Here is an 11,586-nt window from a genome sequence, read left to right on the forward strand (position 1 = left end):
TGGAATTTGATTTGTAATTGTTTCGAAGAGCTTATTTACTTTTGATCAAGTGGGCAAGAATCATATAGTTGCATTTATTTACATATATAGGATTGCATTGCATTTCATGAGTTTCTACATGTTCATACTTGTCTACTTTATCTCCTTCAATTAAGCATGAGGACATGCTAATGTTTAAGTGTGGGGAGGTTGATAAACCACTATTTTATGGTTTATATTGTGTTTAATTGTGTGGCTTTATCATGATCCTTACCCACTTATTCATTAAATTAGCATGCATTTATATTTCCTTCCTGAATTTATTACATGGTTGAAAACTGCTTCTTAGAGACTTTAATTATGTATTTTTAATTCTCCTTTATTCCATTCGATGCCGTGATCTGTGTGTTGAGTGTTTCAGGCTTTACATGGCATGAATGAATGGAAGATCGGAAAATAAGATGGCAAAAATGGAAGGAACACAAGAATTTGAGGAGATAACCAACAAGAAGTGACGCGGTCGCATGGCTCATGCGACCGTGCGAAGGGGAGCAAATCGCAGTGACGCGGCCGCATGTTTCACGCAGCCGCGCGGATTGGAAAAGCTCAATCGACGCGGTAGCGTGAACGACGCGGATGCGTGGCATGGAAAAGCGCGAGTGACGCATCCGCATGGGTGACGCGATCGCGTGACATGTGCGATCTGCATAATCTGCAGAATTCACTGGGCGGCAATTTTGGACCTGATTTCGACCCAGTTTTCGGCCCGAAATAGCAGACTAGAGCCAGAGAACATGCAGAAACAGAAGAGAATTTTCATTCTACACAGTTTTCAGTTTTAGATCTAATTTTTTAATCCTCCTCTAGGTTTTTCTCTTTAGGTTTTGGAATTTAATTTTCAATTTGGTCTTAGCATTAGAACATTGAGAAGGGCTATTTCCTCATCAAGACTTTGTCATTCTAGTTTGTTCTCTTAACTTGGTTTATTTCTTCCATGTTCTTTGCTTTGTTCAATTTTGTCATTTGAATACTTTTATGATTATTTAATACAAGGATTATTTCTTTTATTTTAATTCATTTTAATTTCTAATAATCATGTCTTCTTTTAATTCTCTTTCATATGTTATGGATTTATTATTTACAATGAGTGAGTAGTTCCCTCACTTGATAGGGAGTTGATTGAAAGGAACTCTTGAGTTGGCTGGAGGCGTGTCACCGGCACAAATCAACCCACGCGACCGCATCCCTGACATGTTCGCGTCGCATGGGAATCATGGCCTCCCACGCGACCGCGTGCCCCACGTGGCCGCGTGCCCTGAGTTTTCGACGTAAAAGGGTGCACAATGAAATATTGTGCGAGAGTGGTGCTGGATTGGTGCTAGAAGCACAATCCTTATCTCGTGACCGCGTCGCCCACGCGGCCGCGTCCTCCATTTTCTGAAGCACACTCACGCGATCGCGTGACATACGCGATCGCGTCACCCTATTTTGGCAAATAAATTAATTTGAACAGAGAGTTGTGCTGGCGCGAGGCTGCACTCGCGCCAGAAGCATAACATGGGTCACACGACCGCGTGACCGATGCGATCGCGTGACCATACTTAAAGCACATCCATGCGAACGCGTGCCCCACGCGGCCGCGTCGCATGTGCCACACAGCTCATCCTAAAATTGCCACGTATCTTATCTTTCTCTCCTCCAACTCCTAATTTTTCTTTTCCCTCCTTATTTCTTCTTTTTCCCTTCTTCCTTCTATCTCACCTATCCCTTTCTCTCTCCCACCTCCATTACCAAGGTTCTATTTTCTTCCCCCGTCTTTTCTTTTTTTTTATCATAATTGTTATTTTATATGTTATTTTCTTTTTCTTTTCTTCTTCTTTTCATTATTCTTATTTTCTTTTTTCTTCTTTTCCTTTTTACATGGTGTTAGACATTTATTTGAGTCATTATTCCTCATTATATGCTTGTGGATTGTTACAAATTGTTTGACAATTATTATTATTATTTTTAAGGGATTGCTTGCATGTTCACCTTCATACTTTCTATATCTTATTTACCATGCATGCCATGTGTTTGTGAAAAAGCCTATATAGCATTATGCACTTTTCTACATTACTTTACTCTACCATTCAATGCTTGCTTTTCACAAATTCTCTTTACTATTGTTTTAATTGAATTTAATTGTCAATACAACCATTTTGGCTTGTTACAACTGATGCTTGGTCTATGCTACTCATGCCCTTTTCCGGCATGCTAATAAACACCTTGCATCCACTTATGTTTCGATGCACTCACTATTTTTCATTGATGGCTTTTCATATGTACTCGAGAGCATGTGTTAATGTCAATTACATCTTAATGTGCATCCATCACCACTCTTCCGTTCTCTTCCTTGCTATATATCTATTTGAACTTAATTTACTTTCCCCTCCCTTTTTTAGGATGGCCACCAAGAAAGGAAAGGAGAAAGCAACTCCTAAACCCCCAGCAAGAAGAGGAACTAAAAGAGCATTAGTGGCAGAGCCCCCTTCAACTACAGTCAAGCCCTCAACAAAGAGAGTTAAGAGAATAATAAAGGTTGATGAAAAGGAGAAAGCCTTTCCAGCGAAGGACACTGCGCGATTTCCCAATCGCTACTGTGAGCAGATGTTCCCTATCCTGGCAGAAAGGAACTATAACAATGAATACCTTCTTATCCTCCCGTCCAATATTGCTACCTTTGTTGAGCCGCAAATTGAACGAAGACAATGGGATTTCATACGGAGACAGCCGAGACAGGTCAATCTTTCTTGGGTAGTTGAGTTCTACTATAACTTTTACATGCCAACCCTGCAGTCTGTTTATGTCTGGCAGAAGCAAGTCCCCATTACAGAAGAGGCCATCCAGCAAGCTCTAAGTCTTCCCCCTATTCCAGAAGGAATGGACGCCTTCCAAGAAGCCGCACTTAAGCGCCAGAGGTACCAATTTGACTGGGACTCTGTTCTCGGAGTTATCGGATTACCTGGCATCCGTTGGATCTACGGATACCACCGTACCCGCCCTAAGGGAATCTTGGCTTCAGCACTTACTTTGGAGGCTCGCGTATGGGTACAGATTATGTCCCATTACGTCTTTCCGAACACTCACGAGTCCTCCTTCACTGCGGACATAGCCGTTCTACTATGGTGCATCCTAACAGACCAACCTCTGAATCTCTCAAGCCATATCCAGAATGCTATGGGAGACGTACAAATTGTGGGTAATTTACCTTTTCCCACCTTGGTCTCAGATCTTATCTCAGCAGCCGAAGTCTCATACAGAGCTGGGGACACCAAAGCCGTGCTTCCACGGGATGATCAGTATGTCCCTAACGGGAAATACCTCAGACTTCCAGCAGCCACTACAAGTCTTCCTACTGCTCCAGTTGAAGATAATCCTTCTTCAACCCCACAAGCACCTACAACTGATGACTTGCTCCAGCAGATAATCACAAGGTTGGATCAGCAAGAACACAAAGTTAAGTTGAGAGAGCGCCGCAACAACCGAAGATTCAAACACCTTAGGGAGCTACTTAGAGGAGATTGCAAAGACTCAGACACCCCGGAATCCACTTCTTTTACCAGCACAGGGAGCCATGACGGTCCTGATTGTGGAGATACTACTTCCAGCCCACCCCTGTTCCTGACAAATGGCACCGAGGACGGTGCAAAGCCTTAAGTGTGGGGAGGTCGGTCAGTATCTGACTTCCGGAGGTAATTTCTCTTCTCTAGCACCAATAATTAGGATATTTTAGTTAGATTTTTTTTCTTTTATAGAATAGAATAATTTGCATAGGTTAGGATAGTTGCATGCATGTTCTACTTAATTGAAAAGACAATAAGTTTCTTCTAAGATTCTATCTTTGGAACAAAATTTCACTAATTTTTCAAAATTTTTATGATAAAATTGCTTGAGTTGTATTTGGAACATGATGTTTGAGCTAAAGAACACACAACCTGTGAAAGATTTGAGCCTTTATGTATGGTTACGTTATTTAACCGTAATTATGTCATTCTTGTGTGTTTACTTCTCTATGATTGTAATCTATATTTTGTTTTATCTTATATTTCCAATATTTATTATATTTACATGCTTGCACATGATTGAGGCCATTATTTGTTTAAACTCACTTATCCAAATTAAGCCTACCCTTTTTAATTACCTTTGTTAACCACTTTGAGCCTTTAAATCCCATTTGTTCTATATTTTACCACATTACTAACCTTAAGCTGAAAAACAATTGTATATCCCAAATTGAATATTTGGTTAGCTTAAGATAGAATTTGTGTGCTAGTTAGGTATGGGAAATTGTGGGAACAAAAGTTGTTAAGGGAATGTGTCATGAAAATTTAATGGGAATTTGGATACCTACTCATGTGATTATCAACTCACTTAACCATATGTATACCCCTACCTGTACCTTGGCCCCATCACAACCTTGAAAAGACCTCATGATGTTTGCATTGGTATATTAACTGTTGTTGATTGGTTAGGAGAAAAACAAAAGTTAGAAAGCATGACTAGAGAAGAATAGAGTGATTACCCTATAGACTAGATATTAGAGCGTACATACATTATCAGTGAGGGTTCAATGCTTGAATTTTCATGTTCCCTGCTTTCATAGGCTATCCTCTTGCACTTTTATCTGTCTTACTGTATAATGATAGAATTAGTGGAATTTGATTTGTAATTGTTTTGAAGAGCTTATTGATTTGTAATTGTTTCGAAGAGCTTATTTATTTTTGATCAAGTGGGCAAGAATCATATAGTTGCATTTATTTACATATATAGGATTGCATTGCATTTCATGAGTTTCTACATGTTCATACTTGTCTACTTTATCTCCTTCAATTAAGCATGAGGACATGCTAATGTTTAAGTGTGGGGAGGTTGATAAACAACTATTTTATGGTTTATATTGTGTTTAATTGTGTGGTTTTATCATGATCCTTACCCACTTATTCATTAAATTAGCATGCATTTAGATTTCCTTCCTGAATTTATTACATGGTTGAAAACTACTTCTTAGAGACTTTAGTTATGTATTTTTAATTCTCCTTTATTCCATTCGATGCTGTGATCTGTGTGTTGAGTGTTTCAGGCTTTACAGTGCATGAATGAATGGGAGATCGGAAAAGAAGCTGGCAAAAATGGAAGGAACACAAGAATTTGAGGAGATAACCAGCGAGAAGTGACGCGGTCACATGGCTCATGCGACCGCGCGAAGGGGAGCAAATCGCAGTGACGCGGCCGCATGGCTCACGCAGCCGCGCGGATTGGAAAAGCTCAAGCGACGCGGTAGCGTGGACGACGCGGACGCGTGGCATGGAAAAGCGCGAGTGACGTGTCCGCATGGGTGACGCGATCGCGTGACATGTGCGATCTGCATAATCTGCAGAATTCGCTGGAGGGCAATTTTGGACCTGATTTCGACCCAGTTTTCAGCCCGAACAGCAGACTAGAGCCAAAGAACATGCATAAACAGAAGAGAATTTTCATTCTACACAGTTTTCAGTTTTAGATCTAGTTTTTACTCCTCCTCTAGGTTTTTCTCTTTAGGTTTTGGAATTTAATTTTCAATTTGGTCTTAGCATTGGAACATTGTGAAGGGCTATTTCCTCATCAAGACTTCGTCATTCTAGTTCGTTCTCTTAACTTGGTTTATTTCTTTCGTGTTCTTTGCTTTGTTCAATTTTGTCATTTGAATACTTTTATGATTATTTAATACAAGAATTATTTCTTTCATTTTAATCCATTCTACCTTCCAATAATCATGTCTTCTTTTAATTCCCTTTCATATGTTATGGATTTATTATTTACAATGAGCGAGTAGTTCTCCTCACTTGATGGGGAGTTGATTGAAAGGAACTCTTGAGTTGGAAGGATTGAAAGAGAATTTGTAATTGGGATAACTGTTGGATTGCTATCTTGTCACTAACACCAATCCCTTTGAACTAAGTGGGTTGCAACTCGTGAACAAATCTATCATTCCAACTAGTTTGACTTTCCTTTACCTAGTAAAGGATAATTAAACAGAACAACCATTAATTATAAATTAATCCTAAAATCACTCCATCAATAATAGAGATTCCAACTAATCAACTCCCAGTCAAGGCTTTTATTTATATTATTCAAATTTCCACAATTTAATTTTCCATCTACTTAACTCAACTTTTTGGAAACATCTAATTAATAAAATAGCACACTTTCCTGCAACTCGTTGGGAGAGGACCTGGGACTCAAACTCCCAGTAATTTTTAATTTAAATTCTCTGTGACATGTTTCTAAATTGATAGGCAGATTTTGGGTGAGTTAAGAACTATACTGGCAACGTAATTAAATTAATAATTTTTAATTCACCACTTTCTGTGCTCCATCAGCGATCAAGGCACCCATTTTTGTAACAGGAGACTAACAGGATTACTGAAGAAGCATGGGATCATTCATAAAATAGTAACAGGCTACCATCCTCAGACTAATGGGCAAGTCGAGGTGTCTAACAGATAGATAAAGCGCATTTTATAGAAGATAGGCAAACCTCATAGAAGAGACTGGAGCACCAGACTACAAGATGCCCTCTGGGCATACAGAACAGCATACAAGACACCCATTGGGATGAGTCCTTTTTGCTTAGTCTATGGAAAGGCTTGTCATCTTCCAGTTGAGGTGGAGCACAAAGCTTTTTGGGCAGTAAAGGAATGCAACATGGGATTTGAGAAAGCCAGAGCTGAAAGGAAGTTGCAACTGCAAGAATTGGAGAGCCTTCGCCTAGAAGCTTATGAGAACTCAAGACTGTACAAGGAGAAAATGAAGGTTGTACATGATCAACACATCAAGAGAAAGGAGTTCCAACCTGGGATTTAGTCCTTCTTTACAACTCTAGACTGAGGCTCATGCCAGGCAAACTGCGATCAAGGTGGGAAGGTCCATATAGAGTCGAGCGGGCTGAGCCGTACAAAGTTTTCCATCTAAGTCACCCTTCATGCTCTGAACTCATCAAGGTTAATGGACATCGTTTGAAGCTCTACCATGGTGAGAAGGGGACGAAAAATAAGGAGTTAGATATCTTCTTCCAGGAGTATCCACTCGCAACTGAAAACTGAGCTACTGAAGCATCCAACTTAAGGGCGTTAAAGCAAAGTGCTAGGTGGGAGATAACCCACCACGGTATGATCGTTCCTCTTTTTCTCCTTCTCTTCCCTCATCTATAACTCTTCTCCATACTACTGCCTTTATCTTGCACCTCATCTGCATACTGCATTTGCATAAAAAAAATAATAAAAAAAATCATGACGCGACCGCATTATTGACGCGTCCGCCTCGCAAGTGGGTCCGAGAGTATAAGAAAGTGACCAGAGAGTCACGCAGGAGCATGGCTGGAGGCGTGCCTTTGGCACAAATCATCACATGCGACCGCATTGCTGACGCGTCCGCGTCAAGTGCAAACATTGGCCTCCCACGCGTCCGCGTCACTCACACGGCCGCGTGCCCTGGAATTCAACGTAAAAAAGGTGCACGACTGAAAGTTGTGCTAGAGTGGTGCTGGATTAGTGCTGAACGCACAAATTCTTTCCACACGGACGCATGGCTCATGCGTCCGCGTCATATCCTTCTACTGGCCACTCACGCGATCGCATGACCCACGCGATCGCGTCACCCAAAATTTGGCAAAAATAAAAATTCGAGCAGAGAGTTGTGCGAGTGCGAGGCTGCCCTCGCGCCAGTAGCATAACATGTGTCACGCGACCGCGTGACCGACGCGTCCGCGTCGATTCACTTAATGCGCATTCGCGCGAACGTGTCACTCACGCGTCTGCATTGCTTATGCCGCATAGCTTATCCTAATTTGCCACACATCTTATCTTTCTCTTTCCCAAATCCTACTTTTTCTTTTCCCTCCTTCTTTCGTTCTTCCCCTTTCTTCCTTCTTTCCTCATTCTCACTTTCTACTTTTTCTCTCTCTCACCACCATTATCAAGGTTTTTTTTTTCTTCTTCCCTCATTACTTTTCTATTCTTCTTCTTTATTTATGTTTTCTTCTTCCTTTCTCTTTCTTTTTACTTTCATTGCATATGTTTTCTTTTTCTTTCTTTTTTATTGGTGTGGAAATTTATTTGGTCATTGTGGATTGTTGCAAAATTGTTTGGCAATTATATTTTTAAAGGGTTGCTTGCATGTTCAATTTATTATTTTCATTGGATTATTTACCATGCATGCTATGTGTTTGTGAAAAAGCCCATATGGCATCATGCACTTTTCTACATTATTCTATTCTACTATTCAATGCCTGCTTTTCACAAATTCCCTTTACTATTGTATTAATTGAATTTAATTGTCAATACAAACGTGATAGTTTGTTACGAAGTGATGCTTGATCTATGCTACTCATGCCCTTGCCGGCATGCCAATAAACATCTTGCATCTACTTACCCTATCGTGCACTTGTTCTATTCCCTTTGATGAACTTTTCACATGTTGTCATGACCATGTGTTCACTTCATTCATCTTTACCGTGCACTAATTATTACTTATTCAATCCCCTTCCTTGTTCTATCTCTTTAGATTTAATTTACTTTCTCTTCCCTTTTTCAGAATGGCCACCAAGAAAGGCAAAGAGAAAGCTACCCCTAAACCCACAGCAAGGAAAGGAACGAAGAGAGCATTAGTGGCAGAGCCTTCTTCAACTGCAATCAAGCCCTCAACAAAAAGAATTAAAAGGATTATCAAGGTTGATGAAAAGGAGAGAGCCTTTCCAGCAAAGGACACTGCACGATTTCCAAATCGCTACTGTGAGCAGATATTTCCTATTCTGGCAGCTCGTAATTACAACAATGAACACCTTCTTATCCTTCCGCCTCGTATTGCCGAATTTGTTGAGTCGCAAATTGCACAAAGACACTGGGGATTTTTATAGAAACAGCCACGACAGGTCAATCTTTCTTGGGTAGTTGAGTTCTACTCCAACTTCCACCTGCCAACCCTGCAGTCTGTCTATATACATCAGAAGCAAGTCCCTATTACAGAAGAAGCCATTCAGCGAGCCTTAGATCTTCCACCTGCTCCAGAAGGATTGGACACCTTTCAGAAAACCGCCATCAAACGCCAGGCGTACACCTTTGATTGGGACGTTGTTCTCAGAGTTATCGCTCAACCTGGCAGCAAATGGATCTTCGGATACCATCGTTTCCATCCTAAGGGAATCTCAGCTTCTGCACTTACCTTAGAGGCTCACGTATGGGCACAGATTATGTCCCATTACGTCTTCCCAAGTACTCATGAGTCCTCCTTCACGGCAGACATGGCTGTTCTACTATGGTGCATCCTCAAAGACCAGCCTCTAAATTTACCGAGACATATCCGGAATGCTATGGAACACGTGCAGATCATGGGCAACCTACCTTTCCCCGCCTTGGTCTCTGATCTTATCTCAGCAGCCGGAGTCTCCTACAGAGCTGGAGACACCAAAGCCATACTTCCTCGGGATGATCAGTACGTCCCTAACAGGAGATATCTCAGGCAACCACTTGCCACTACCAGCCAGTCCACAGAGGATGCTGCAGTTCCACCACCATCTACTAGTCAGCTGTTGTATCAAATACTGACGCGGTTGGACCAACAAAAAAAGAAAGCAAATCTCCGAGAGCGCCCCAACCACCGCCATTTCAAATACCTCAAGGAGCTACTGACAGGCAATCACAGACCTGACGACGACCCAGGCACTCCGGACTCCACTTCCTTCACCAGCACAGGGAGCCATCACGGTCTCGACTGTGGAGACACTGCCACCAGCCCACCATTGTTCCTGATAAATGGCACCGAGGACGGTGTAAATCCTTAAGTGTGGGGAGGTCGGTCAGTACCTGACTTCCGGAGGTAATTTTTCTTCCCTAAACACCAATAAATTGGGATATTTAGTTAGTTTTTCTTTTGTAGAATAGGATAAATTGTTTTTCTTTTTTTGTAGAATAGGATAAATTACATAGTAATAGATTAGTTGCATTCATGTTCTACTTGATTGAAAAGACAATAAGTTTCTTCTAAAACTCTATCTTTGGAACAAAATTTCACTAATTTTAATTAAAACTCTTATGTTAAATTTGCTTGAAGTTGAATTTGGAACATGATTTTTAAAGCTAAAGAACACACAACCTGTGAGAATTGAGCCTTTATGCATGGTTACGTTATTTAACCATATTGTTTTATTCTTGTGTGTTTACTTCTCTATGATTGTAACCTATATTTTGTTCCATCCTATATGTCCAATGTTTGGTATATTTATATGCTGCATATGATTGAGGCCATTAATTGTTTAGCTCACTTATCCAAATTAAGCCTACCCTTTCAATTACCTTTGTTAGCCACTTTGAGCCTTTAAATCCCATTTGTTCTATATTTTGCCACATTACTAGCCTTAAGCACAATTGTATATCCCAATTTGAATCTTTGATTAGCTTAAGATAGAATTATGTGTACTAATTAAGTATGGGAAATTGTGGGGACAAAGGATAATAAGGGAGTGTATCATGATAATATAATAGGAATTTGGACACCTACTCATGTGAAACTATAAGAATAAAAAAAATCTATGTGCATTGATTAGCTATGTTTATTTTTATGTTATGTTAAAAAAAATTATTATTCAAAAAATAAATAAGGGGACAAAAATTACCCCAATGCTGAGTTAAGAATCCAAAGATCAATGCATGTATGATAGAATTAAAATAAACAGTTGATACATGAGTATGGAATGTGAAAGAGAATTCTGGGTAGCTAGGTACGAACTCCATAGTTATATAAAATATATAGGTTATGTTAGAGTTTGAGTTAATTAAAGATTCAATTTATAAACTCACTTAACCATATATGGATCATTACCTTTACCTTTGCCCCATTACAACCTTGAAAAGACCTCATGATGTTGCAGTGGTATATTAAATGTTGTTGATTGATTAGGAGAAGAATGAAATTTAGGGACCATGATTAGAGAAGGATAGAGTGATTACCCTATACACTGGAGAGATTAGAGTATACATACATCATCAGTGAGGGTTCAATGCTTAAAATTCTACGTTCCCCACTTTCATGAGCTACCTTCTTGCATTTTTACTTGTTTTTACTGATTGAGAATTGAATTAGTGAAACTTGATTTGTAGTTGTTTGAAGAACTTATTTATTCTTGATCAAGTGGACAAGAATCATATAGTTGCATCCACATATATAGGTTGTATTGCATTGCATGAGTTTTTACATGTTCCTACTCATTTATTCTATCTCCTTCAACTAAGCATGAGGACATGCTAATGTTTAAGTGTGGGGAGGTTGATAAACCACTATTTTATGGTTTATAATGTGTTTAATTGTGTGGTTTTATCATGATCTTTACCCACTTATTCATATAATTAGCATGCATTTATATTTCCTTCCTAAAATTATTACATGATTGAAAACTTACTTCCTAGAGACTTTTAATTAGGTATTTTAATTCTCCTTTATCCCATTCGATGCCGTGATCTGTGTGTTAAGTGTTTCAGGCTTTATAGGACATGAATGAATTAGAGATTGGAAAGGAAGTTTGCAAAAATGGAAGGA

The sequence above is a fragment of the Arachis duranensis genome, chromosome 10 (assembly GCF_000817695.3).
Source record: "Arachis duranensis cultivar V14167 chromosome 10, aradu.V14167.gnm2.J7QH, whole genome shotgun sequence".
In the NCBI taxonomy this organism is placed as follows: domain Eukaryota; kingdom Viridiplantae; phylum Streptophyta; class Magnoliopsida; order Fabales; family Fabaceae; genus Arachis; species Arachis duranensis.